This window comes from Drosophila bipectinata, chromosome 4, assembly GCF_030179905.1.
Source record: "Drosophila bipectinata strain 14024-0381.07 chromosome 4, DbipHiC1v2, whole genome shotgun sequence".
Lineage (NCBI taxonomy): Eukaryota > Metazoa > Arthropoda > Insecta > Diptera > Drosophilidae > Drosophila > Drosophila bipectinata.
This window is the reverse complement of record NC_091740.1, coordinates 11,751,745-11,779,422: the sequence shown is the minus strand read 5'-3', so window position 1 is coordinate 11,779,422 and position 27,678 is coordinate 11,751,745. Positions and strand designations below refer to the sequence as shown.

The 27,678-nt window shown below is 37.0% G+C and overlaps 1 protein-coding gene and 1 long non-coding RNA gene across 4 annotated transcripts in view; one reads left to right on the top strand and one right to left on the bottom strand.

The window, feature by feature from the left end:
- Positions 1 to 27,678, top strand: part of LOC108125669 (uncharacterized) — a 212,699-nt gene that overhangs the window by 118,312 nt on the left and 66,709 nt on the right. The window lies entirely within an intron of this gene.
- LOC138926815 (uncharacterized) lies at positions 23,906 to 25,022 on the bottom strand. The gene is made up of 3 exons (XR_011443493.1): positions 24,633 to 25,022; positions 24,161 to 24,574; positions 23,906 to 24,106 (listed from the first exon to the last, which is right to left on the bottom strand). It is a non-coding gene; the product is annotated as an uncharacterized lncRNA (long non-coding RNA).

The following is a 27,678-nucleotide window of genomic DNA, read 5'->3' as shown; positions in this document are numbered from 1 at the left end:
TGAGAAACCGACAATTCTCGCCACCTGAGCATACGTTTTGCCTTCCTCAATAAGTTTTTAAAAGATTATCCTTTGGTCGTCCCTACAGTGCCTTTTGAGACCCATATTTATTTTTTTTACGATCTAATTCGTAAGAACTCTGTTACTGCAATGCTCTCTAATGTAATCAGTAACTAAAAACTTCGAAAAATTTGAATCTTTGATCAAAACCATTATTAGTGCTATTTTTGTTGCCGCTCTCTTTTGGATCTTACTTGATAAAATGCCCAAAATATAACAAACCTTTAGCTAATTGAGATTTAATTCACTTCTCTCATAGAGATAACATGTATGCCTATAATGTAAAATAAAATAATCAATACAATTTCTCTCATAGAGATAACATGTATGCCTATAATGTAAAATAAAATAATCAATACAATTTCAAAGAAAAACATAATTTGTAATGCATTATAGAAAATTGTGCATCTCAGTGCTATTTTTTTTTGCCGCAACTGTATGTCACAAAGAAAAATTATTCCTTCCCGACCCCATAAAGTATAAATTGATCATCATCCACAGCTGGGTCGATATTGGCATGTCCGTCTGTCGGTATAAGCGCGAGGATCTATAAGAAAAGGCTATAACAAATAAAGCTAAAGGATTTGGTTTGGAGACTCCTATAATACCCGAAGGTTATTAGTTTACTCGACATACACTTGACGAAATCAGTTTAAAATTTTTTCCACTTTTGGAGTTATAGACTTTTATTCTACTTCCCAAAAGTATACCGGCACCATTTTTTTCTGAGAGTTCATACATTTAAACTTTAGTTAAACTGTGGGTTAAAGAGAAGAATTCCGGGTATAGCATAGTCGGGAAACTCGACTATAACCGTTCTTTCTTGTTCAAAGAGTTCGAGATTAGAGATTTTCCAGGGAATTTATTTTTGAGCAATTGGTTCGTCCCACCCAACTTAAGTATTTTTGAAGATAGAAGCTTGAGACTTTTGGAATTACACTTGAGCATCGGCCAAATATTCGACATTTTCCGACATATTCCGATCTTAACTGCAAGGGTATATCAACGTCGGATCCGCCCGAGGTTACATTAACTTTCTTGTTTTAAAACAAAAATTACAAAATCAACTCAAAAAAAACTTGAGCCTTGCTTTTATTATTATAATTTGTATCATTATAAAATAAACATGAACGATTTATGTAAACAAAAAAAAACTCCTGATATCAAATAAAAAAACATCTTGACGAGGCAAACCCTCAAGCCACGCCAAAACCCGCAACAAACCCGCAAGCCACGCCAAAAAATATCTGACATCCATTTCTGTGACGAAAAAATTCAATATAGTATACAAAACTAAATTATAAAAAAATTTATACAAAACCGCTCAAACTAAATACAAGACAGAAACGTGCCGTGTAAGAATAGTTTTTAATGTGTAGTTTTAAATATGTACCTATGTATTGCATTTTTTCGTCAAAGAAAAATCGAAAAATTTGTATAGAACTGTAGACTGTTTATTATGCTTCTCCTTCTGAACGTGACAAAAAATGTTTTCTTAGAGACCGTACTTTTAAAACTTTTAAGGTTAGTTAAAATCTGGTTGATAGAGATGAGTACCGGGTATAATATAGTCGGGAAACCACTTTAAAACATAATTCATTTAGCCACTTTCTAGTTACTAAAGGTTTTTTTGCTTAATATCGGTAAGGTTACAATTGTTTATTTATGAATGGGTCAACTTGAGAATGGGTCATCCCTCGTTGTTTGTACCACAACCTTATCCACCACTCCGATCGCCTTGCTTACTCCACGACTCTTCTTAGACAACTACTTTACAAAGGGGAGAGAAAGCCAAAGTTAAGCTTTGTGGAGATTACATGGACAAATCTGGGTGGAGTTTAAGCTCACAAAAGATGCAGCGATAAATAAAAAAAAAAAATAACGCCCATACATGCCGCCCCCGGAATGCTGGGATCAACACAATATGGGTTCTATAGGTGGCAATAGTAGACCCAGATTGGAAAACGATTTCTTTTAGGTTCCAGAGACAGTCTTCAGTAAGGCGACGCAAACTAGGCCATCTTCTCCAGGATGCAAATCGATTATCCGACCCATCTTCCATTCGTTTGAGTATTTTATGATGGAAATGGGATTGGATTCCACGTGGTGGGTGCGATATCCGTGTCCATGGCATTTCGAAAGTCCTGTTGCCTGATGCGAAGAGATTTGTCTGCTCCAAGGAAATTGCTTATATTTGTTGGGGTTTGTTTTTTTCCCCTTTTATTCACACAATCCAAAAATCGTCTGAAAACGGACAAAGAGCGCTCAGGGCGATGTGATTTTTCCCTGGACTCGCCTGATCTCTGGAGAATGGGCTTCGTTATGCACCATCCTTATTATTTGGTGGAGAACTTCTCGTAATTCTGCTACTTGAATTGTGCCCACGATTGCCTTGCGGTTGACGTGAGTTATGCAGATATCTTCGGATGTAAGCCAAAACGAATAACAGTTTGTTGTATGATGAGTAATTAGTGGGTGGGTGAAGTTTACATCACAACAAACATGTTTTGGGTGTTTGCAATGTTTGGGTCAGTTGTCCTCTTTTTTCTTTATTTTGGTCAAGTGGTTGATAGTAAGTGTCGATCGGGAATTTCGGTAGGTGAAATTTTCAAAAATTTAAACTATTGGGTAGCCAATAAACACTGCCCCAGAGAGTTTGATTCGAAGGAATGCCACTGGCTTAATGGGTGTGACTTGACTTCACCTCTGCCAGACTTAGAATATTCTTGGCAGCAGTAGTAGGAAAAATAAAACCTAAGGGATCGTAGATGCGAGCGACTACTGATAGAAATTAACGTTTAGTAAAGAGGGCCGGAATGTCAAATCGAACCTTGAATCTATAAAAGTCTTAGTGTGGGTTCCAATGGGAATTTAATAGTCTCCTGGGAATTTACTTCTAAATTTCTTGTTTGAGCCATGTGCTGGCCTGGAGTGCCGAATAAAATCTGTGGATGATTAAGTCCCAACTTCGTCGATATATACATACTCATATTGTGATCATATTTTTCGTTGTGAGCAAGTTGACGGAGCACGCGTATGTTGCTGATGCAGTGCCAAAAGTGACAGTTATTTGGCTGTTTTAGGCAATTTTGATTTGATCATTCCACCATAAGATAAGTTGACATGCATGTCGGGAGCATGTCGATGAACATTCGTTGGATATCTGCGGAATGCACGTAACGTAAGGCCGAGTAAGATCGGAGGCTCACATTGCTGCGTTCTGAAGTGAAGCAAGGTATGGTGGCGATGTCCGCCTTGTAAACAATTTTTTTGGCTGCTGCGCTGCGATCAGAAAAAAGAGTGTAAGAGGAAATTTAGGCTATTCCAGCCCTGCGCCGCAACATGTGGGTGCCCTTACGATTTATTTAAAAGACGGAACCGCCGGCTCCTGTCGAAAACTGAAACCCTTTTGATTGGGATGGCATAGTTTTGAGTTGGCTGAGAAGATTTCCGGTTCTCAATGATGTTCATGCTTACGAGCCGATTGCTGATGAAAGTTTCCAAATCTACAAAACTCTGAATGTCACTGGAGTTCCCCAAGCAATGCTCCCGGGCTTGTACAGTTGACATAGAAAGTCTAGCGATTAAATTATGGAGTATTCATTGCGTGCTAGAATAGATATTAGTTTTGAGACGGTTGAACTCGTTGATGCATACATTTGTTCTCAAGAAAAACCTCATCGGAGATCAAACATATGCTAATATTTTTTATCTTTGATGATCTTTTCCTTGAAATCAAAGGTAAGTCGTAGAGGGCATTCATGGGGTGCATAAATCGTAGACGAGGGTTATCATAGCGTTTGATGACAAGATCCCTGCTATTATGTAGGCGCCATCTTTAATTTCCATTTGGTGCACATCTTGGTCCTGCTCTTTGGCAGTGCTTGGTTGAGAATATGAAACCGCTGAGCATTCGATAACGCTTGGTTCCAAGATTTTCTATCCTTTTTAAAGTTTATTTTTAGTTGTTTGAGCTGATTGTGAAGATCTTTCTGGAGTGCAAATAGGACTCTGCACTGGAGGAGTTCGCTGGCTAGGACTTGTTAATTTTCCTTATGCACTCATACTTTGTATGTATGTTCTTCCAAAGTCTGACAGCTCTTTTTCGAGGAGAACGAAGGAGTTGAGAAGAAGAGTAATGGTCCAATTATGAGGTAAAGTTTCTGTCGGGTCAGGCATCAGCCACTGAATTAATTTAAAATTAATTTATTATGCTTATTACTTATTTATTAATTAAGCTATAATTGTCCAATTATGAGGTCAATTATGAAGAATTAGGAGAATTTCGAGGAGAACGAAGGAGTTGAGAAGAAGAGTAATGGTCCAATTATGAGGTAATTTTCTGTCGGGTCAGGCAACAGCCGCTGAATTAGTTTATAGTTTATTTATTTTGCTTAAGTAGGGACATATCTCCTTAGTGAGTTGCAAGCCGACTCTTTCTCGGTCGCTCGTCTTTTACGAGCCTTTAGCCTCGCTTTTCATTACATTAACCCTACTATAACTCTATTTGCGGTTCTAAGCGCACTAGATACCTTTAATTTTATCCTTAGAGGTTAACATTTTCATTTATTTTCCTGTATGGTCCATGAAACTAACTGGCCATAAGTGAAGAAAATGTGGTACCTTAACCGCGCTATGCAGGTTAAACGAGGAAAACTATTTACATGCTTGGCGTATAATAGTGGAATCCTATGATAATCCTCGGCCGATAGCAAATACACTAATGCCTAGGCTACATCATCAAAACCCAGTTCCAAATTGTAACAGGAGCTGTATGTAACCACCCTAGAAACCCAGGAACCATTGAAGGGACTTGGCATCATCGTATCCCCATGGGATGCATTCCTGATTTTCAGAACACCCGAAAGACTAAATTGGGTACACCAACCAAAGATATGCGTCAATTGTCAATTGAAACGTTATTAAATTGTTGATTCTGCATGCAGATGAAGCTGGATGATCAACATAGATAGACCAGATTGTAGTTCATGCAGGGACTTAATGTTATGAACAGAAAGTGCGGCCCGACTGGACATTCCGAAGTTAAAGCTCTCGATAATGGAGAGGGAGGCCCGAACTAAACATTGCGGAGATAAGACTATCTAAAGAAGGGCCCCTTGAAGTCAAGCGGCCAAGAGAGAGTCGGCTTGCAACTAACTGCAACTAACTAGCAACGATTTCCACATACTTAAACATAATAAATAAACATTACACTAAAACAGGGGCTGCCGACCCGACAATTGTTTTAAGCCGACCACAAATCGAGGGAATGCAAAGGATGAAATTATTTCAAGTGTGACAACCTTGTTACATTCAGAAAAACAAATTTTCAAGCTTTCAGTAAGCAACAAAAATTACAACCTCCTTGCCACAGCAAAGGTAGCATTCTAAGCAGATAACGGACAGGCAGCAAAGTTTTGGGCACTGCTAGATTAAGGAACGCAGATCATTTTAATCACCGAACGAGTAGCATCAATGTTGTCGCTAAGACGCCACGATACCAAACATCGAATTGAAAGTTTTGGTGAACATCCAAGGATAAGCAGAGCATGAGTGACTGTTCTAGTAAGGTCTCATCGTGGTGATTTTACCCAGCGGATCGATGCTTTTGTCCTTCCGCAAATTATAGCTGACCAACCACCTCAACCATTGTCTCATTGAGAGTTGGAAATACCCAATGAGTGTGCATTAGTGAATCCAAAGTTCGAAAAACCTGGGAAAATTGATCAACTAAAAGGAACTGAAAACTAATATTCGTTACTCCTTCCGAATCAACCAAAAAAAATTGGAAGAGATGCTCTAATTGGAAGAGAGTTTCATGCTTCAACTAACTAAACTTGGATGCATTGTCGCAGGAAGAATAAAGTCCAGAACTGAATCGGCCGTGTCTTGTGGAGTCAGTAATGGAGAAAGATTCTGACGCATTGATTGAAAAGTTTTGGAATATGGATAACCTGGACAATCGAACAAAACATCGATCCCCTACAGAAATACATTGTGAGAAACACTTATTCCTTTTTGCTAAGATCGACAGACTTCTATGCAGACCAGTAGTCGGCACTCAATTTATTGATATCATTTTAATCATAGGTCGCAAATAACTAATAATTTTACCGATTGTTTGGGTCTCAAAATAAGTGTTGTTTAATGAGTCTTTGAGAAAAAAATCTGAGAGCAACCGTTTGCTTTCTTGGTTTACAATTTTTGCTAAAATGACGAGCAATATATAATTGTGCAAAAATTATGCGTAAACATAAAATCTTGTTTAAGCTATGTGCATGCCAAATTTCATTTCGTTTACCTTTTGCATTCTCTTCATGCTCATAATAATTTTTGCGTGGCAAAAGTATTTTGAGAGCATCTTTATGGAAATATTTTCACACTTTTAAGCACGCGAAAATCAAAAAACTTCTGTGTTTAACTTTGAGCAATATTTCACGTTGTTATTAAAATAAAAAGGTATTAAAAATTATGAAATAACATGGGTAAAATGGCTGAGCTATGTTTGGTTACCAGATTTTCAATAATAGCAAAGTTTAACGCTAAGATAGCAGTTAAGACATTACCAAACTTCCAAGCATTTCCAAACAGATCTCATTGAAGACCAAGTCCTTGTACGCTCCTTTTTTCAAAGCCTCAATCCGCAGCAGATTCCGCAAATCAATTTAATTTGACAGCTAAGACACCAATTAGTGAACGCAATGTCCGTCGACGTTTGAAAGAAATTGATTTTAAGACTTATAAAGTCAAGAAAGTACCATATCTAACAAAAGCAAACAAGTCCAAGAGACAAGCTATATGTATGTATGTCCATAAGCCAAAAGAGTTCTGCAGGAGCGTTTTATGGACAAATGAAAGTTGAGTATAATTCATATTGTTCAAGCATTGAACACAACTGTAGATATAAATTCCAAAGATAGAGTTTCAAGGGATCGGACCCATGAAATACGAGTCAAACAGCATGGTCTAAAACCGATCCCCATCAGCCTACACAAATATGTACTCAAGTGAAGCGCTTATCGCACTTGAGAAAGGGTCGCATAGCAGGTCAGCGTGCAGTGCGTTGACAAGTAGTTTTAAATAGATTTAAGATTCTCATGTATCTTACTTATAAGAGAACTTTACCAAATAAAATCAGTTTCCAAAAGGAGCTCATAGGAGTAAAACCTTCATTTGGGGCTCCTCTTAACACATATTAATTTAAAAAATAAAATTTGTGTAAGATTACCAATGACACAAAGGCAGACAATGCGGCCCTTTGAGCAATTTTAAACGTTGTTATTAAAATAGAAATGTATTAAAAATTATTAAATAACAGGGGTTAAACGGCCCGTTTGCCAAAGAGTAAGCCATGGTGGGGGCTCTGTGATGTTCTGGCTGGGTGATGTTCTGACTCTGAATGGACTGGGTGATTTCGTTCCTGTCATCAGGCCAATATTTACGGGTTCTAAATGATAATGCATTTACTTCTTGAGGCAGGCTTATTGCACAATCGTTCATTCTGCCGCAGGATAAGCCCCTTATGCCACAAAGCCAAGATGATTACAACATTTTGGTGTTATCATTTTGAACTGGCCACCATAAAGTCCAGATTTAAATATAATTGAAAACGTCTGGTCTTTTATGAAACGTAAAAAAAAGCAGTATCGTTATATAAAACCCGGGAGGAGACTATTTCTGAGGTCACTTCCGTTTCTCCAGAGATCATTCAAAACTTAATCGATTCAGTACCGGGATGTTTGGAAAAAGTTATTTAAACTAAACGAAATTATATATTTTATTTTTTTTATTTTTTCTTTAGTTTTTTTTTTAAATTTAAACTACTTTTTTATTCTGAATTGTTATACATATGAAAAGGCACTTGTCAAAATACTTATGCCACCACTTTTAAGATTTTATTAGCTCTAAGAAAAATAGAAAAAAATACATAGAGTTATATTAAACCATTACAAAGTTACATCGAAATTTGAACCGTTTGTATTTCGTCAAAATAATTATGCCGACCAATGTATATATTACAAAATAATTATGCCGACTTATGTATATATTACTAGCAAGCCCGGCAAACTCCGTATTTGTTATTAAAAGATCGAGACAACATTTTTTTTTGTTTTATATTTGAAAATTTGTGGGTTTCCGATATATAGTAAGATGATTATCGGAAAGTTAATTATGGTTGCCTCAATAAAATTTGGCAGAAGTCTTTTAACCGAAAGTCGAGTACCGTTGCAAAGCCGCGGTGGATTCAAATTAAGCAATATCATAATAACTGTACCAACTTTTTGTCGCAAGTTATGTGGTGAAAATCCAGGTAACTCCAGAGAGTTCAAAAACTCCGTTGGATAATTTACTACATCATCGGAATTTGTTATCGAATCAACTGATTTTTATATCACCAACTCGCCAGCAATTGTTGATTAAATGGTGAAATTCATTGCGTGTACATCATTATTCTTTGCGGCAAGAATTGCTCGTTGACTTAATCAAGCATAATTCTGATAATTCTCACTAATGTTTGGGAAAACATTTTCAATAAGAGCTACTTGAGAGTCTACAAATCAGCAAAAGTCCTTGGTCAGAGAAATTAATCCAGATCCGGCATCAACTGGGACTTTTCCATTTCCAACAGCTAACAATCGTTTTGAAAATTGTGCAGCACCTTGATCATTTTGAAGTTCAGCTCTCATATTTGTGGTAATGTTTTCTTCCACGGGGAATTACTGGGAACGCCTGCCAACAATATCATCAAGCCGCCAAAGATGTTATTTCGCCGAAGATCGTTTATACGATGCATGACATTGCTTCTCCGCTGAACGACAATGTCTCGCGTTTTACTTGGATCGCCAACAATAATTGCAGCAACATCATTAACAGTGGGTGCATTGAATCTTCGCACATGGTTGGCGTACAATCCGCTTTTATGAAACATTTTTGTGTATCCGATGGCATTCCTTCTAATGCTGTTTTCTCAGTGGAAACATTTTTTTTTTAAGTTTTGGCTATCATATGCTGCAAAATGAGAGCAAATAAGAGAACTTCCAAACAACTTCGAGCTGCGGCAGAATTTCCGACCCGAGCTTTAAGATGTGACTTTTTCGGTCAATCAATATTTTAATGAGGGTCTCTGTGAGAGTGTCAATCATATCTCTCAGTGAGCGATGTTCAGTAGGAAAGCATTTTACGAACCTCTCAACGTAAAACACTTAACCGAAAACCAAAATCAAAAGAAAGTACGTCTCCTGCACTGAGAGAAAGTGATTGTGCATATTTTTTTTAGGTTGAAAAAAAACGGAACATAAACTGAACAAAGGGGAAAAAACAGTTAAAACAAGAAAGGAAAGCTAACTTCGGGCGGACCCGAAGTTGATATACCCTTGCAATAAAAACCGTATATGTATCGCAAACATCGGATATAGTTGGCCGATCCTTATTAGAATATGATAATATAACCCAACTTATTATAATATAAAATCTAAAAAAAAGTCCCAAACTTCTATCTTCAAAAATACCAAAGTTGATGTTTCTACCAAAAACCATTTCCGATCGTTCAGTTATATGGCAGCTATAAGATATAGTCAGCCGGTCGTTATAAAATTTGGTAGGTCGAATTAACTGACCAAAAATATAATCTGTACCAAGTTCCAGCTTTCTATCTTCAAAAACACAAAAGTTGGGTCAATTCCGATCGTTCAGTTATATGGCAGCTATAGGATATAGTCGGCCGATCCCGGTCGTTCCAACTTATATACTGCGTGCAAAAGAAAAAAGGGTTTAAAACTGAGAGACTAGTTAGCGTAGAAACGGACAGACAGACGGACAGACGGAAAGACGGACATGCTCATATCAACTCAGGAGGTGATCCTGATCAAGAATATATATATTTTATAGGGTCGGAGATTTCTCCTTCACTGCGTAGCACACTTTTGGACAAAATTATAATACCCTCTGCAAGGGTACAAAAAGGGAGCTAAGATAACAGTGCATTAGTATTATTAACGAATAATAGAAAGTAGGCTGAGAGTGTGACTTTTCATACGTTTTAAATGTTATACTGTGTGTTCGGGCTCGGGCAGAGAAATTTCCAATGCCACTGGAATAGGGACCTGCCGACCACTGATGTAGACGATTGTTTGACGAGTGCTAATTTAGTCGTAGAAGTAGTGCAAAAAGTTACAGCATGCCAACATACCAACCATCATTTCGACCAGTTTGGAGAAAAAGACAAAATTCAAAATCAGCCAAATTCGCAACGGACAGAAATTGTTAGCCGCAACGGATTCGGAGGAGAATTATACAACTGCAGGCACAGCAACCCGTTGCACAAATTGCAACGGATTGTTGCATATATGCTCCGATTCTGCTACAAATCTGACAGAGCGCCAACGACAGCTCTATGCCTAGGCGCTTTGACCCAAGAACGCACAATCATCCTGCGTAAAATTCAGCAATATGAATTTAAGGGGGGACATCTGAGTGACAGGCGAAAAAAACGTATTTTCTGGAATTTTTTTTGGCCAACTGAAAGAGCCAATGAAATCGAAAAAAAAAATGGCGACTCTGCATTCTTTATTCGTAGGACCCATTTTTTTAAAGGGAGTCTCTGGCCGACAAGCTAACGTCCATAATTTTTTATGTAGAACGAAAAATCCAATTTGGTTAGTTTGTATACATCAAAAGCTATCGACACATGTAGGATTTTTGCGATATATTGATTTTTTGCAAAATGGTGAGTGATTGAAAAAAAGTTAACATTTTCACAACAAAAACGTCATAAATTTGTTGATAAAATACTAAGAAATATAAAATCATACGTTTATCGATAGACATAGGTTTTTTAAATATACTGTCAAAATCTCAGATTAATAGGTTAAGAGTGGTTTGAAATATGTGTCCGGCCGTCTCAAAAAAAAAACGGTTTCGAGAAAAACGCGTTTAAAGTTTTTAGTACTGTGGGATATACCTGTGAGGCATCGCAGAATAGAAAATATCGACACTTAGACACTTTTGCCGGACTTTATCTTTAGATATGTTATTTTTAAGACCCTTAAAAATTTTTTAAGCTAAAAAAAATTTTCAATTTTTTCAAAACTTTACTCAGATGTTCCCCCTGAATGAACATGTAACGCAGAATGAAAACAGTTAGGTTAGGTGCAATGCACTAGGTTAGGTTAGGGCAGCGATGCGGGGCCAGTCACTGACACCCCCATCCACTTGAGTCGCTTCGCTCCTTGTGATACCTATCCTATACATCTATAGTGTGCTATCCTTCCTGCGGCGGCTCGCGGTCCTATCCATCTATCCGGATGAAGGCAGCAAGTCTGCGTGAAGCGATCTCCGCGAGGTCTGTTAGGTCCATGGGTGCTGTTGCACCCAAGAATTTGAGTCTAATGCGCCCCGGCGCCAGGCAATAACGCAGGAGGTGTGCGACTGTCTCTTCCTCTTCGACATTCCCACAACTCCTGCAGTAATCATTGTATCGCACCGCTAGTCTAGCCGCGTGTGCTCGTTATTGCCAGTGTCCCGTGTTGCCACAGACTGCAGTCCTGCCTATTGAGGGTGATAAGTATCATTCATCTTTTCCTAGAGCGGATAGGATATATCATGAGTGATTTCCTGTAATTTTGGAGATTCCTCCATTTCCTCAGTGCTACGCGGTCAAAGTGATCCCTGAATTTTAGCATAACATACATAGCATACAGCTAAGGGAATGTCTACTAGTTCTTTCTCCGAGAGAAGAGGATTGGTAGGTCCTGCCCTTGCTAGTTCGGCGCAGTTTCCCTCGGGGTCCTCCCATTTCATGCTGTTCCGCCATCTCGTTAAGAGACAGATCTGCGATAGTTATTCACTATCCTGGAAATGGATGAGAATCCGTCAAGGGCGCTCGACTGTTTGAGAAGATACAAATAGTTTTTTGAGTGAAACCGCCTCCCAACTTTTAACCGTCTGTGTAAATATGAAGGGAACCGGCTCGGATGAAGGAAACCGGCCCGGGATTTGTGTGGCCCATTCCTCCCTCGATGGAATGGATACCTTATATTTTAAGGTGGGATGAACAACAGGTACGCAGTAGTCTGTAGGCCCCGTTGGCGTGCAATGGTGTAGGTCCAACTTGGTATGTCCATAGTCGGTCCTTTTCCATGGCCCGTCGCGCGTAGCCTAATTGCCGATAGCGTGACTTTCTTGGCCCCTATTATCTCTAATACAGACCTCCGCCATTCTTTGGGTTTTCCTAAGTCTCTCTCTACATGTGGAGTTTGTGGGAGCAGACAACCAGACCACCACTCCGTAGAATACGATGGGTCTTATGACCACTGTGAAAAACCATCTGACTATATTTGGGGACATTCTTCATTTGATTCTAATGACCATTTGGCATGTAGAGTGCGATTGTTGCCTTGCTTGCTCTATAGTGTTTCACTTCCAGCCCAGTTTCCTGTCTAGCGTAATTCCTAGGTACTTGGCGTTACCACTGAGGCAGAGTGTTTGGTATTTTTCACTTCCTAGTAAAGAGGACAAGCTCGGTTTTGGTTGGTTTACTCCCACTTTGCTACCACCACCTTCTAGGTATCGTTGTAGGTTATTAACCGCCACATTTCACAGTCCACAGTTGATAAGTAAAAATTTCAATTTTTACTTACTTTTTACATAATCTTAATTTTTAATAAAAATATCTAAAACTTGTACTAAATATGGTTCCATTAGTTATAAAATCAGTGCGAGTCGAGCTTTTGCAAAAGTAAGACCTGTTATTGGTGATTCATCAAGTGCATTTAAATAAAAAATCTAAGGCTTTCGGGAAGTTCCTTTCCTTTTCTTTCGGGACTGTAGGACTGCAATTGTCCTACCTTCACGTTAGCAATCCCCAAGTGAATCAGCTATAGGTGATTCCACAGTTTTTTCTTTTCACAAGCACTGGGCCCTGGCAATTGCTGGCTTTAAGCTTTCTTTAAGCTAAGAAGAGAGCAGGTACCGCTCTCTCTCCCAAGGTCAGCCAAAAGAAGACAAGCTATACTCCCAAATCTGGAAACCGCTTCATAACCCTAAGCGACGAGGAAGAAATGGACGTCGGGCCTTCTACTTCGCAAGCCGCGATAAACCGCGCCACAACGAAGTCCGACGCAACTTTGCTGCCAGCAAAATCCCAAAATTCAGGACAAGCCCAAACAGAAGACCCACCGCATGGTATTGAGGAACATTCATTATGACGTCCCATCGGAGGACATTATTGAGTGCCTGCAGGAAGAGGTTACTGCGTTCTGCGCTCTATACCCCTCGTAATAAGGCAACACAGCTTCCGCTTAACATGAGGATTGTGGACATTAAGAAGGGTGACAACAACAAGCTTCTTAAGAATATCTCTGCTGTTTGCACACACATAATAACCTGGGAGAAGCCACGCAAGCAATTCGGTCCTTTACAATGCTCTAGATGTCAGGAATACAAAAGCATACTGCACACGGCATTACATCTGCAGAGAATGCGGAGTAAACCACCCTACCCTGGAGTGCAAGCTTGGAAAAGACGACCCTAGATGCTGCTTTTACTGCGGCAGCTCTCACGCGGCTAACTTCATAGGATGCCGCAAATTTCTGCAAGTCGCATTTAAGCCAAATAACGAATCAAAGCTCACAGCAGCCACAGAATCGAACACGTTTCCTTCAACCAATCTCTCACCCAACGTTGGTAAGGAATCATTTGCAAGTTTAGCCAGAAGGAACCTACCCTTGCAAAGAAATGGAAAATACGCCCCCTCTAACACATTCCACCGAAAACGCCGCTCTGAGTGCTAAACTGGAACAGCTTTTCATGAGGCTCGACAGGATGATGTCTCTGGTAGAGACTCTAATGCAAGCAATCCTGCAGACGCGTCCATCTTTCTCTACTCTTCGCAAAGGGAGTGCTTAAAATAGCCTTCTGGAACCCCAATAGGATAATCTCGAAAGCAAATGAGATCACTGCCTTCATAGAGCTTTACGAAATCGACATCCTCTTGTTGTCAGAAGTCCGTCTCTGCTCGCGGTCCACCCTCAGGATCCCTGGTTTCACTTTGCACAAAGCCGATCATTCGGATGACCGGCGACATGGGGGCGCAGCGATCTTCGTCAAGTCAGGCATAACCCATGAACTCTCTTTCATTCTTTTGGAAGAACACATTCAAGCCGTCTCCATCGAGATGTCTCCAAGAAGAGGGAGGTTTAACGTTGCTTTTGTGTACTGCCCTGCAGCTGTCAGGTGGACGGAAGCAGACTTCATGACTTTCCTCTCCAATCTCGGAGACAAGTTTCTTGCTGCAGGTGATTGGAATGCCAAACACAGATGGTGGGGCAATTGCAGAATGTGTGCCAGAAGACGGACCCTCAGCTCTGTCCTGGCCAATGTCAATGTCGATTCGAAGGCGTCAGACAACAGGCATCTTCAGACTTCTATCTTCTGATCATCTCCCGTTGCTCTTCCTAATAAATGAAGAAGCTCAATTCCTTAAAGGAGTCCCCAAAATGCTACCTGCGCATGCAAACGTTGCCCTTTTTAAGTCCTACATCGATGCTCACACCGTGCTCAACACACCAATAGCAACCTGCAGCGATATGGATGCATACGTAGATAGCTTCACCTCCACAATTACTGAAGCCGCCCTTAGAGCTACGCCACCTCAGCGCCAATCTGGTCGCCCACCTAAAAGGAGGGCACCATTAATAACCCCGAAGGCAAGGACACTGCTGGATCTAAAAAGGCACCTCAGAAAGCAATTCATTGTGTCAGGCGATACTGCAACTAAGCAGCGTCTAACTAGCATTATTAATAGACTGCGCAAGTTGCTAGCGAAAACACGCCAAAAGAACATTGATATCCTGCTAGAGGGAGCTGGCCCGGACAATTGCAGCGATTTTTCGATATGGAAGCTAACGAGAGCAATTAAAAAATAGCCGCTTGTACAATCCCCAATACAAAGCCACACTGGCCGCTGGCTTAAGAACGACTCTGACAAAGCCAACGCTTTTACGGAACATCTGTCTGCCACCTTCACTCCTTTTGAACTTTCAGACGCTTCACACCGCGATGAAGTTGCAAACTTCTTACGCGAGTTATGTAGTCCAAGTTCTTGTTCTCCATTTCTTTCTTGCTTGCATTCAAAAGTGCAAGTTTAAAAGCTTCCATAAAATAATTAAAAAGCTCGCTCGACGATTCGAAAGCATTCGTGCACAGAATGAACCAAGATGTGAACAAGACAAGATCATTAAAGTAAAATAAAAACTATTGTACGAATTCAAATAAAAAGAACATTGTTTATATTGAATTAAATGTTAACATAAAACGTTAACAAAACTGGCGCAGTCGACGGAGTAACCTAAAACATTTAAATACCCACTTAAGTGCAGTGTCGAGCGAATTGGTGCCATACACACATATATACATATATAACCTGAAAACCCACGTTTTTCCAACACCCACGGAAACCAAACCAACAAAGTGTTTTTGTGCATTGGATATTTACTGAATCTCGTACGACTTTGTGGTTAAACTAGAAATATCTAGTGCATATTTTTGGTTATGCAGCGTGCCGGCACTTGAAAGTGTGCCAATCTTTGCATGTATGTATGAATGTGTGCATTAATTGGCAATTACACACACCTGCATCCCAGAGCGGTCTTATTCTGTTCGTAAGTGGTTCGATGACAAGTTCATAAGAACGTTTGATATCAAGTTCTAAAGAACTCAACGGATATTGATTTTGAATACGAACAATGGCAAACGATTTTACTCTATCGTTTGGGGATATTCTAAAGGATGCCCACCACATTCACGAATACAGAGGAGACCATACAAGAGCTCTTTCATCATTTATTCGTGAAGTGGAGATGATATTTTCACTATTACCCCCCACATCTACTGCAGGAGCCTACGTGTTTCACCGTGTCATACTCAACAAAATCCAAGGCGGAGCTCTACATGTTGTGAGAACCATCGAGAATTCCGAGCCGTCGTGGGATGACATCAAGAGGATTCTTATTCGGAATGTTGGCGTAAAGGAGTCCTACAATCAACTTTACCAAGAAGCGTTTATGCTAAGTAACAACAACAACATTACAGAATATTTTAAGTCTTTAAGAAGCATAATGTGTAAAATTAATGAAAAATATGAATATGATAACGTAAAGCATTCTGAGTTTAGTCCCAAAAATGTTGAAGAATCTATGCTAAGAACATTCTTGAAAAATATTGATGTAAATTTAGCTTCAGTCATAATTAATAGAAATGTAAAAAATTTAAGAGAAGCTTTCGATTTATTGGAAACCGAAGGCCTTATTAGAACTCAAAATGTTAAAACAAAATTTCCTCAAAGTAACGAAAAACCGAACAAAACGGAAAATCAAAACTATCCCAATACAAATAATCAAAGAGACCGATATTACAAACTAAATTATAATAATCAAGGTCAGTATGTAAACCACAACAATTTCCAAAATGTAAAAGCTTATTCAGGGAACTTTCGATCAGGAACACAAAATTTAAATTCAAATCAAAACTATACAAATCAAAGCCATATTTCAAAAATGGAAATCGATCATGTCGAAGTAGATAAAACTAATTGTAGCCAATTTAAAAATGATAATCAAGATCAAAGCTTCTCTTCTGAACCAATGTCAGAGCCAATGATCTGTACTTGCCATGCAAATTTTCATATAGTTGCCTCGAAAAATCACTTCCCTTAATTAACCTAACTATAAACAATGAAATAATCACAGCCTTGATTGATACTGGTTCAACAACTTCCATGTTAGATAGAAATAAATTGTTAAAATATCCTCGAAGAACTTTGCGTCATCCAATAACATTTTCATCTCTTAGTTCAAAATCGCTAATAACGCAAGAAATTATAACTAATTTACCTCTTGAATTTAAGGATGTAGTCTCATGTGTGAGGTTGAAAAAATCAATTTTTTTTTTTTTTATATTTTGATAGTATTGTTTATTATGAATGTACTGTTAAAGTTTCAAATAAAAATATCAAATAATGACAGAGATACAGCCCATAATCGGGAGCGCGCCTACACCGAAAAGTATGAGTTTCTCGGTAGCGTCTAAACTTTAAACGCGTTTTTCTCGAAACGACATTTTTGTGTGCGGCGCAGGTGATTCACAAAATTCTATGGTACCGATCTAGCTGAAATTTGGATATGTTGTTCTAAAAAGTAACACCTCTGTCCCGTACTAGAATCACTTATTTTTAATGATTAGTTTTTTTTTTATCATTAATTTAAGACAAATTTTTTTAATTTTTTTTAATTTTTTGTTTTGTGAGTTCGCCATTTTGTTGTTTATTGATGAAAATATTTCATTCTAGTACGGGACAGAGCCATTAGCTTACAAAACAATAATCTATTCTAATTTTTTGTTTCGGATGACTCTAGCAGTCGAAATCACCTGCGCCAGGGACCTATCTTTTTTTTTTATATGCATACTTTGGCATGCTATAAAGTGTATTAAACTACACAAGAATAAATTAAACAAAATATTTTCAAATAGTTTATGATGCTTATAAAAACATATTTGAAAATTGAAACGATCGCATTATTTTTTATTACAAAAAAAATTTTTTGAAATAACCTCTAAAAAGTAGGCCGGCACATGAGACTACATCCTTAAAGAAGATGCCACAATGAGTTGGAAATTGGCAACATTTAATAACAAATCGTTCGATGCTATAACAGGTCAAAATATTCTCAAGCCATTAAATGCTGTTATTGATTTTCATCACAATACAATTACAATTAAGGGGTTATATACAGTTGTGATATATGAAAAAATCGATTTTTTATTGCATATTCTTTAAGTATATTCTAGTGGAAATACTCTCACAAAAATTCATAACGATCGGAGCATTAGAACCGAAGCTGTAGCTATTTATAGCGCACTATCTGCATATAAAACTTGAACAAACTTGAAACTTTAAACGCGATTATCTCAGAATCTTTTTTTTGGGAAATTACCTTTGCGGTGGACACGATTACTAAAAAACTACTAATCCGATCAACACCAAATTTTGACCACTTATTTATTATGATATTAGCTAGTCCGTGAACGAGGGAATACTCTTTTTTTAAAGCACAAAAAACGAAAATCTTATACCTTGAAAAAGTACATTTTTTGTTAAAAACGTCGCCATTTTTTTTTTAAATCAAAATTTTTAAAAATCCCCCGTTCACGGACTAGACAATACAATATACTAACTAAACTTTTTTGAATTTTGGATTTCGGATGAACCGTTTTTGAGAAATCATGTCCACCGCAAGACACCATCGAAAAAAGACGATTCGGGAATTCGGCTATAACATTTTTGTTATGTAATATTTTTTTATGAAAAAATTTAATGAAGTACCCAGAAACATTTACTAAACAACGTCGGTAAAACATTTTTCGAAAATATTTTCTATGGTGTCAAAAAAAAATCGATAAAAATCCATTTTTTTGCGCGTACAACTGTATATAACCCCTTAATAATAACAATATCCAATTTCAAAATAGTTCACCATACTCTGAAGAGGTAAATCAAATTGAACCAATCGAAATCGACGATAAAAAAAAAAAAATACCTTTCAATGATTTAAATCAAGAGGAAAACAATGCTCTTACTAAAATTTTAAGAAAATTTAAACAATTAATATTTCTTGAAGGTCAGTGCCTTAGCAATACAAACATTATCAAGCATCAGATAAAAACAGTAGTGGATAAACCTGTATATTGTAAGATTTATAGATATCCTCAAGTACATGAACAGGAAATTTATAAGCAAATTGAAGAAATGCTACATCAGGGAATAATACGAAAAAGCAATTCTCCATATAATGCCCCTCTATGGCTTGAACCAAAAAAAGCTGATAACAGTGGAACAAAAAAGTGGCGTATAGTTATTGATTATCGCAAATTGAATGAAAACACAGTAGATGATAAGTTTCCTATCCCAAATATAGAAGGTATATTGGATAAGTTAGGAAGAGCGAAATATTTTTCTACTATAGATCTCGCGAAAGGCTTTCACCAAATTCTTGTTCAGGAACAAGATAGGGAAAAGACAGCGTTTTCTACTCCTCATGGGCATTACGAGTTTAATCGGATGCCATTCGGGCTCAAAAACGCTCCTGCCACATTTCAACGCCTTATAAACACAGTCATAAAAGAAGAAATAAATAGAATTTGTGTGGTTTATCTTGACGACGTTCTTATTTTTTCTACTAGTTTTTCAGAACATGTTGGCCACATTCATACAATTTTTAAAAAACTCTCTGAAGCAAATCTTAAGATTCAAATCAACAAATGCAAATTCTTTTCAAAAGAAACTAAGTTTTTAGGTCATGTCTTAACCCACGAAGGAGTTAAGCCTAACCCAGAAAAAGTTAGCAGCATTCTTCAGATTAAAATTCCCAGAAATATTAAGCAAATTAGAGCTTTTCTAGGAATTACTGGGTATTGTAGAAAGTTCATAAAGGATTTCTCTCAAGTAGCTTATCCATTGATTAAATGCCTTAAAAAGGATGCCAAGATAGATGTTAATGAACCCAACTTCATGCTTGCATTTGACAAATTAAAAAGAATCATAACTGAGGCACCGGTACTTAAGTATCCGGATTTTAAAAAGAAATTTCAGCTTATTACTGACGCTAGTAACATTGCTTTAGGTGCTGTTTTGCAACAAGATAATCATCCTATTTGCTATGCAAGTCGCACTTTGAATGACCATGAGAAAAACTATTCTTCTATACAAAAGGAATTACTAGCTATAGTGTGGGCAACAGCTTATTTCCGCCCATACCTCTATGGAGTTAAATACGATATTTTGTCCGATCACCAACCACTTAAGTGGCTGCTAATTAAATATAACGGAAAAGAACTTAATGAAATACTAAGCGTTTCATACATTAAAGGAAAAGATAACCAGGTAGCTGATTTTTTAAGTCGATTAAGTAACGACGAAATTTGTGCCGTAAACACAGCCGAATCCTGTAGCTCTTTAGAAAACAATGTTGATGACATTGACACACAACATACACAAGCTGAAGACTTTGTTGACACAACTATTTTAGGTAATTTAGAAACAGTTGTTAATAGATTTAAAATACAAATCATCCTTACAAATAAAAAAACCATAGAATTCGAATATAAGAATAAAAATAAGAAAATTTATTTAAATTGAAATGATCTCGAAAATAGAATGGAAGAAATTTTAAGACATCATATCATAAAGGGCAAAGTAGGAATATTCAGTGAATATAACGATCATCTATACAATAAATTTCAAAACAAAATTAGCCAAATTTTTGAGGGTAATAAAAATGTAAAATTTGTAAAATGTTCATTTCACGCAAAAGACATTGAAAACGAAGATGTGTATAAAGAAATTGAACGTTCCATAAATATGATACTGGTCATTCAGGTATAAATAAAAATTACCAAAGCTTAAAAAAGATTATTTATTTTCCAAAACTTCAACATTACATCCAAAAGTATATTAACAATTGCGATATTTGTAATCAATGTAAATATGATAGGAACCCAGTAAAAGAAAAATTTAAATATACAGAAACACCAAATGATATAAAAAAAATTGTTCATATGGATATCTATACAAATTCAAAATGTAATTTTCTAACTTTTATTGACCGATTTTCAAAATTTGCTACTGCATACTACCTTGAGGATCGCAATAATCAAACCATAATAGAAAAAATGCGCTTGTACAAATCCCAAAAAGGAAACTTTGAAAAATTAATAACTGACAATGAATTTAATAGTATAAATATAAAAGATTTTTTAAGAAATGAGAACATAGAAGTTCATTTTGTGAAACCGACTAGTCACACTGGCAATGCAGACGTTGAAAGATTCCACAACACTTCAACAGAAAAGATTAAAATAATATACCTCGAAAACAAAGATATATCAATCAAAGATAAAGTCAGTAAAGCTATAGAATATTATAATAACAGTTATCACTCAACAATACAAAATACACCAATGAATGTTGAATACGGAAATTGTGACAAAAAACTTGTACGTAACAACATTCTAAAATATAAGGAAGCTTACATTTCATCTTTAAATCAAACGAGGGAAAATTTTGTAGAAACTAGAGACGAAGGATATATAAAAAACTATAAATCTCTAAGACACAAAAATGAACCGAAATATAGAAAATTTAATTTAAACAATGTACATAGCTCCAACATAAAAAGAAAAAAGAAATATCAGACTTTAAATACGTAATCTACCATAATTGAAATTCTACACTTATGTATATTTTTTATAAAAAAATTGTAAAACTCGGGAGAGTCTTAATTTAAGCGATGGGGAAGTTATGTAGTCCAAGTTCTTGTTCTCCATTTCTTTCTTGCTTGCATTCAAAAGTGCAAGATTAAAAGCTTCCATAAAATAATTAAAAAGCTCGCTCGACGATTCGAAAGCATTCGTGCACAGAATGAACCAAGATGTGAACAAGACAAGATCATTAAAGTAAAATAAAAACTATTATACGAATTCAAATAAAAAGAACATTGTTTATATTGAATTAAATGTTAACATAAAACGTTAACAAAACTCGCGCTCTTGTTCAGCCAGCACGCACCATCAGACACACCACGCCACAAGAAGTCACAATGCAATTAAAGGCGCTTAATTTAAAAAATACTCCTGGACCCGATGGCATTAACAATCAAGCGGCCAAGGCTCTTCCACCCAAAAGAGTGCTAGCGCTGGTGTAAATTTTCAACGCCATGCTAAGCCTGGGACATTTTCCAAGACAGTGGAAGCAAGCCCGGATCATTATGATCCCAAAGCCAAGCAAGCCACTATCTCGATTTGAATCAGCCTGCTATCCACTTTCTCGAAAGTGTTCGAGCGGATTTTACTCAGCCGACTGTTGGAACTACCACAAGTAGAGGCCATATTCCTCAACACCAGTTCGGCTTCAGAAAATCCCATGGCTGCCCAGAACAAGTCCATCGCCTGGTCAACCACATCACCCACGGACTCGAGCATAATCTGCACACTGTAGGCGTCTTCCTCGACGTAAAACAAGCCTTTGACAAGGTGTGGCACGAGGGCCTTCTTTACAAAATCAAGGGACCTATTTCGCACCCTATTCGCCATCCTGAGGTCTTTCATTGCCTATCGAACCTTTGTTGTAGCAGTAAGGGACTCACGATACAGCTTGGCACACATTCACGGAGGAGTGCCCCAAGGAAGTGTACTTGGTCTGTTCCTATACACGATGTGTACAAGAGTGATATGCCTGTTCCGTCGCCCCCACAGACGCTCGTATGCTTCTGGCTACTTACGCCGACGACACGGCCTTGCTTGCATCCCACTCGTCTCAGCTGACAGCCTCGGCTGCAGTTTAGGACTGGCTGAGTGCGATGGAGCGTCGGACCAAGCAATGGAACATTGCCATACTTTTAATACCATTAAAAACGCCACCTCTCACTGCTTCTTGGGTGCTTATATGGCGGGTGACGTCCTAAACCAACACAGCCGCAAACTCCTAGGCCTTTAAAGAGATTCCAACCTATCGATCTGTCTTCCCGTGTTGTACACTAATATTATAAACTAATGTAGATAATTGTAAATTATTGTATATAGTCTAGGCCCATATCCCATATTTACCATATTCACCCCATCTTTTAAATTAGATATAAAAAAGATATTTTAGATAGATATAAAAGATAGATATTTTTTTTTAATTACACAAATTACATTTTATACATTTAACAAATTAATTACACATTTGTTTTAACAAACATTTTATTTTTTATATTTTATATCTAAATCAAAATTAAACATATTTCTAAATTTCCACGGTAGTTAAACAATTTTTGTTTATTTTACCGCAGAGCCAATCATTAGTGGCGTCAATACTGCGTTCCCTGACCAGCCACACTTCCAGCAAATCGGAACGACGAATGTTCAGTTGTCCTAAAGCTAGCAGTCAAATCCTACCTGCCTATGTAAAAAAAAATTAAGCGTAAATAAAAATAAATGTTTGGTCATTGAGGGTTTTCAATGCCGTAATCCGCACAAAAACACAAAGACGAATTTAAGTAAATTTGAAACGTTATAAATGTTTATTTCTGCATGCAAATGAAGCCGAATGATCAACAGATAGACCAGATGATCAGCAGAAGACCAGCTACCAACTAAGCGATTTATACAAACTTAAGCCTAATAAATAAACATTAAACTAAGCATTAAAATAACATTATTTAAACATTAACATTAGCCGCTTTGCTGCTGCCTGATTCGACAATAAACAAAAATGGAAAGCTAACTTCGGGCTAAGCCGATATATGGTATATCGCAAAAATCGGATACAGTTGGCCGATCATTATGAGAATATCATAATATAACCAGTTTATTCCAATACAAAACAAAAAACCTAAGTTTGTATTTTTACCAAATACCATTTCCGATCGTTCAGTTATATGGCAGCTATGAAATTTGGTAGGTCGGATTAACTGAACAAAGATTTTCAAAAACACGAAAGTTGAGTTATTTCCAATTTTCAAGTTTATGGCAGCTATAGGATATAGTCGATCCCAATAAAATTTGGTAAATCGTATTATTTAGCGAAAAGTAGCATTTGTACAAAACCTGAACTCGCTAATTCTCAAAACACCGAAGTTATAGTTGTTCTAAAAGTATTCTTTGTCTAAAAGTAATATTTTTAATTTGTATGCGCAAATGGTTTTAACTTTATTTCAATGTATACGGAATAACACACACAACCTCATTTGCAGTTTACCTAATACGACGTAATATAATTAGTTCTTATCCACGAAACAGAGCCATTTTGTGGTTAGGTTCGATATAAAAACACTCATACATAACACATACACATACTGTATTTTAATAAATATAAATTAACAAACTTTGGTCACGTGGAAGAGAAAAAGTTTGGAACACATAACCCAGAACAATCAGATGATTTAAAGTGGCCACCGCAAAGCCAAGTCGAAAGTAGTAAGTAGATAGCCGTAAAAATGTTCGAAAAATATTTCTATAATAGGCCGACAATTTTTTAACAGAATTTCGAAAAAAAATAAAAATTTACCTAATTTTTGATTTTACGCCACGAAATTGGCGTTTCCGCCTAACGTGCATTGCGATAACGCTACGAATTGTATTGGAGCCACAGCAAATTAAAAGAGTTAGAGCACGCCGTCTTTTCAAGTGATGCTAAAGAAAGCCTAGTCCAGCAATCCAATGAATCAGCAACGATGAAAGTATCAGTGTGCGCAGCTGGAGCAATAATTTGTGATCCTCGCAGCTCAAATGAGTGTACTTGCAAATGGACAACAGCGGGTGCAGAGTAACCAACGTGCTAAATGATGTTCGCCATTAAAGCATAAGTCCAATTTTGGTATCACCTTCGCAATCACGAGAAAAACTCGACTTAATTCGGAATTATTTGGCCCACGATTAGATCTTGCCTGTTGCCACTACGGACGTTTTTCATCTGCATCAACTAATTTCAACAAAAAGGAGCACTACAGAAAGTCACGTTATTTTTCGAATAACAATACCTATGGTGTCTTCGGAATTATTAGACGTCTTCAGCATCGTTCCCATTCAAATTTGGGATTCAAAAGGTTGGACCTTATACAATCTTCAAACAACAATAATTGCTGCAACGCTCACAGAGATCGCCATCAAACGGCTTACAATGTTGACAGTCGATGCGATGAGTATTCAATAAAAAATTTGGAACAAAAAGTCAGAGCAATCCAGTAGACCCCAGCGTGATATGGTTGAAAACTCACCAATCTAACCAATGGATCTTTGCATCAAAGGACCCAACTAAACTTCGGGCAGTATGCAATGGAATTTCATCAACCATTAAAGGCGACCGGCACGTTGAGCATGCCTTCTGGCTGCACAGCACGCAATTTTAATATCAGTTTGCGACGCTTGGTACTTTGACTACTGAGATACGAACTTCATTCAGTCGATTTGGAAACATCTTTGTGCCCATAGACACAACATCAGAATCCACTTTAGGAACCAGAACTAGAGTTCTTCAACATCGACTAGCCGTAATGAAAGGATAAAACTTCACCGTATCAACTGGACCACTGGACAACCATTTTGAACGCAGCTTTGACCATTTCAATCGTTATACTGGTTCTAATATATGTCTATATTTTGCGATATAGAATCGTTGCAGACTTCTACAACGATCAAAAATATCAAAAATAAAAAATATCAAAAGAAGAACCTCTCCGGAACCCGCCCCAAGGAATTTCACCAGAGAGCTGGACGACGGTTGAACACCTGTTCAACGGCCCGGAGAATGTAAAGTCATAAGATTTCATATTAAATTACAAAATATTATAAAAAATAAACAAAATATTAGGTCATGAACAACACCACAAATGCTGACTAACATAACACCAACAAAAGCTTGAACAAGAATTGCTCAGTTACCGTTTGATTAAATCGGCACAATATTGTAACACAATCCACACTTATAAGTTGTTAATTTATAATTTTTATTTAGTGCTATATCTCCATTAATTTACTACATAAGAAATATTCATGAATTAACCTAGCTATAAATATTGAAGTTTTATATCAATTAAATCTGTCTCAGACGTACCTTTTCAGAACTCATTTCTTTCTCACGTCCAACATGTTCAAGTGGAAGTTACGGCAAAACCCAGCAATTGGTCTATGTAACCTTTGCTTAAACTAATTCTTACAGATTAACAATACCAAAGCGATTACTATAAATAATATCTATAAGCAAAAATTTATATTAAGTAATGATTAACGTGTTTTTATACAAATTATAGAAGTCCTCATAGCTAAAATGATGAAATTCATGCACGATCTAGTAACTTTTTTTATGATATGCTTATAATATCTTTCTTGATTTTTGGTGAAAGTTTCATAGCGATAGCACATCTATAAGTATTAATGGCCGCGGTTCCATACAAGCTCGACCACTGTGGAACGTAAGAACCGGACCCTTGTGGAAATGGCTCGCTGCCTGATGTTGCAAGACGAACTTCCTGCGAGCTACTGGGCTGAAGCAGTAAACACAGCAAACTACATAAGAAACAGATGTCCTTCAAGGAACCTATGTAGAGAAACGCCTTTTAAGCTGTGAAACAATCGCATCGCAATTGTAAGGCATATGCAAAAATTTGGTCAAATTGCATATTCACTGGACAAACCATCGAAGAGTAAGTTTAGCCCAAAATCCAATAAATGTTTATTCGTTGGATACTGCACCGATGACAAAGCTTATAGGCCATACAATGTGAAAAATCTCAAATCTACAAATCTTAATTAAAAGCCGAGACGTTGTTTTCACAAATCTATTTGGGCACGAGTATAAGTTCGAAGAGTTCATTAAACCTCAGATTGATGTAGGGATGTCGGAAATATATCAAATTATCGATATATCGATATATTTTCTCTTAAAAAAATATTATTATCGTGATATTTTTTGGGCAAAAATAGTCGATAATAATATTTTTGAGTTGGTGTTCTCCGATATTTGTTGCGAAAGAAAGGAAATGCAGGTTTACTTGAGTATGCCATTTTGTAGTTGGGAGACAAATCCGTTGGAATTCTGGAACTCACAAATTTCAACGATGCCGATGCTAGCGAAGGTTGCTTTAAGTTTTCTTATCACGCCTGGAAGTTCGGTTTCATCTGAACGGTTGGCTTCTGCCATTAAATGTATTGTCTGTGACTCCCGTAGTCGAATGACAGACCAGCATATAACCGAAAGAGTTTTTTTTAAATCATTGAAGAAAGATTTATTTTGTAATTAAGAGTAATTAAGAGCATTAAATAAGAGAATTAAGTAATTAGAATTATTAAGTACATATTCCATGAATTCCATGAAACTTTTTTTTTTTGTATTAAGTTTTTTTTATAAATAAATTTGAATACAATGTCCTTAATAATTTTGTTATTTTTTATTTCAAAGAACTTAAATAAAAGTTGCTTGAGAGTGGGTATAAATATTTGTTGTTTTTTCAATTCACTTTTTAAATAAAAAAATATGTCTTATTTGCAGTTCATGGCGGATGAAAACACATATTAAAACCTTTTTTTAAATTTAAAAATAACCTTTTTTCAAATTTAGCTGACTATAAAAAATATCGAAAATACTCGATATATCGATTTTTTTGGGTGATATTTCTGAATATTATCGATTGATATTTTTTTCACAGCAAATATCATCAATACGATATTTTTTCAAAAACCAACAACCCTAGATTGATGTCAACATTGAGCCGGTAGCAGAAAATCAATGGAGGCCATCGAATGGAAGGAGGCATTAATAAACGAGTACAGGTCATTAAAAAGGAACAATACCTGGGAAGTTTTTGATCGGCAGAAAAACCATAGGGTTATCGAAACAAAATGGGTACTTCGAACAAAATACTTACCTGACGGAAGGGTAAATTGCCGTAAAGCTCGCCTGGTTGATAACGGATTCACCCAACGCGAAGGCATTGACTATGATAAGACCTTATCGCCAGTATCCAGAATGAGCTCGATTCGAATTATAACAGCTTTGGCTGCGGAACTCGGACTGTATCTTCATCAATA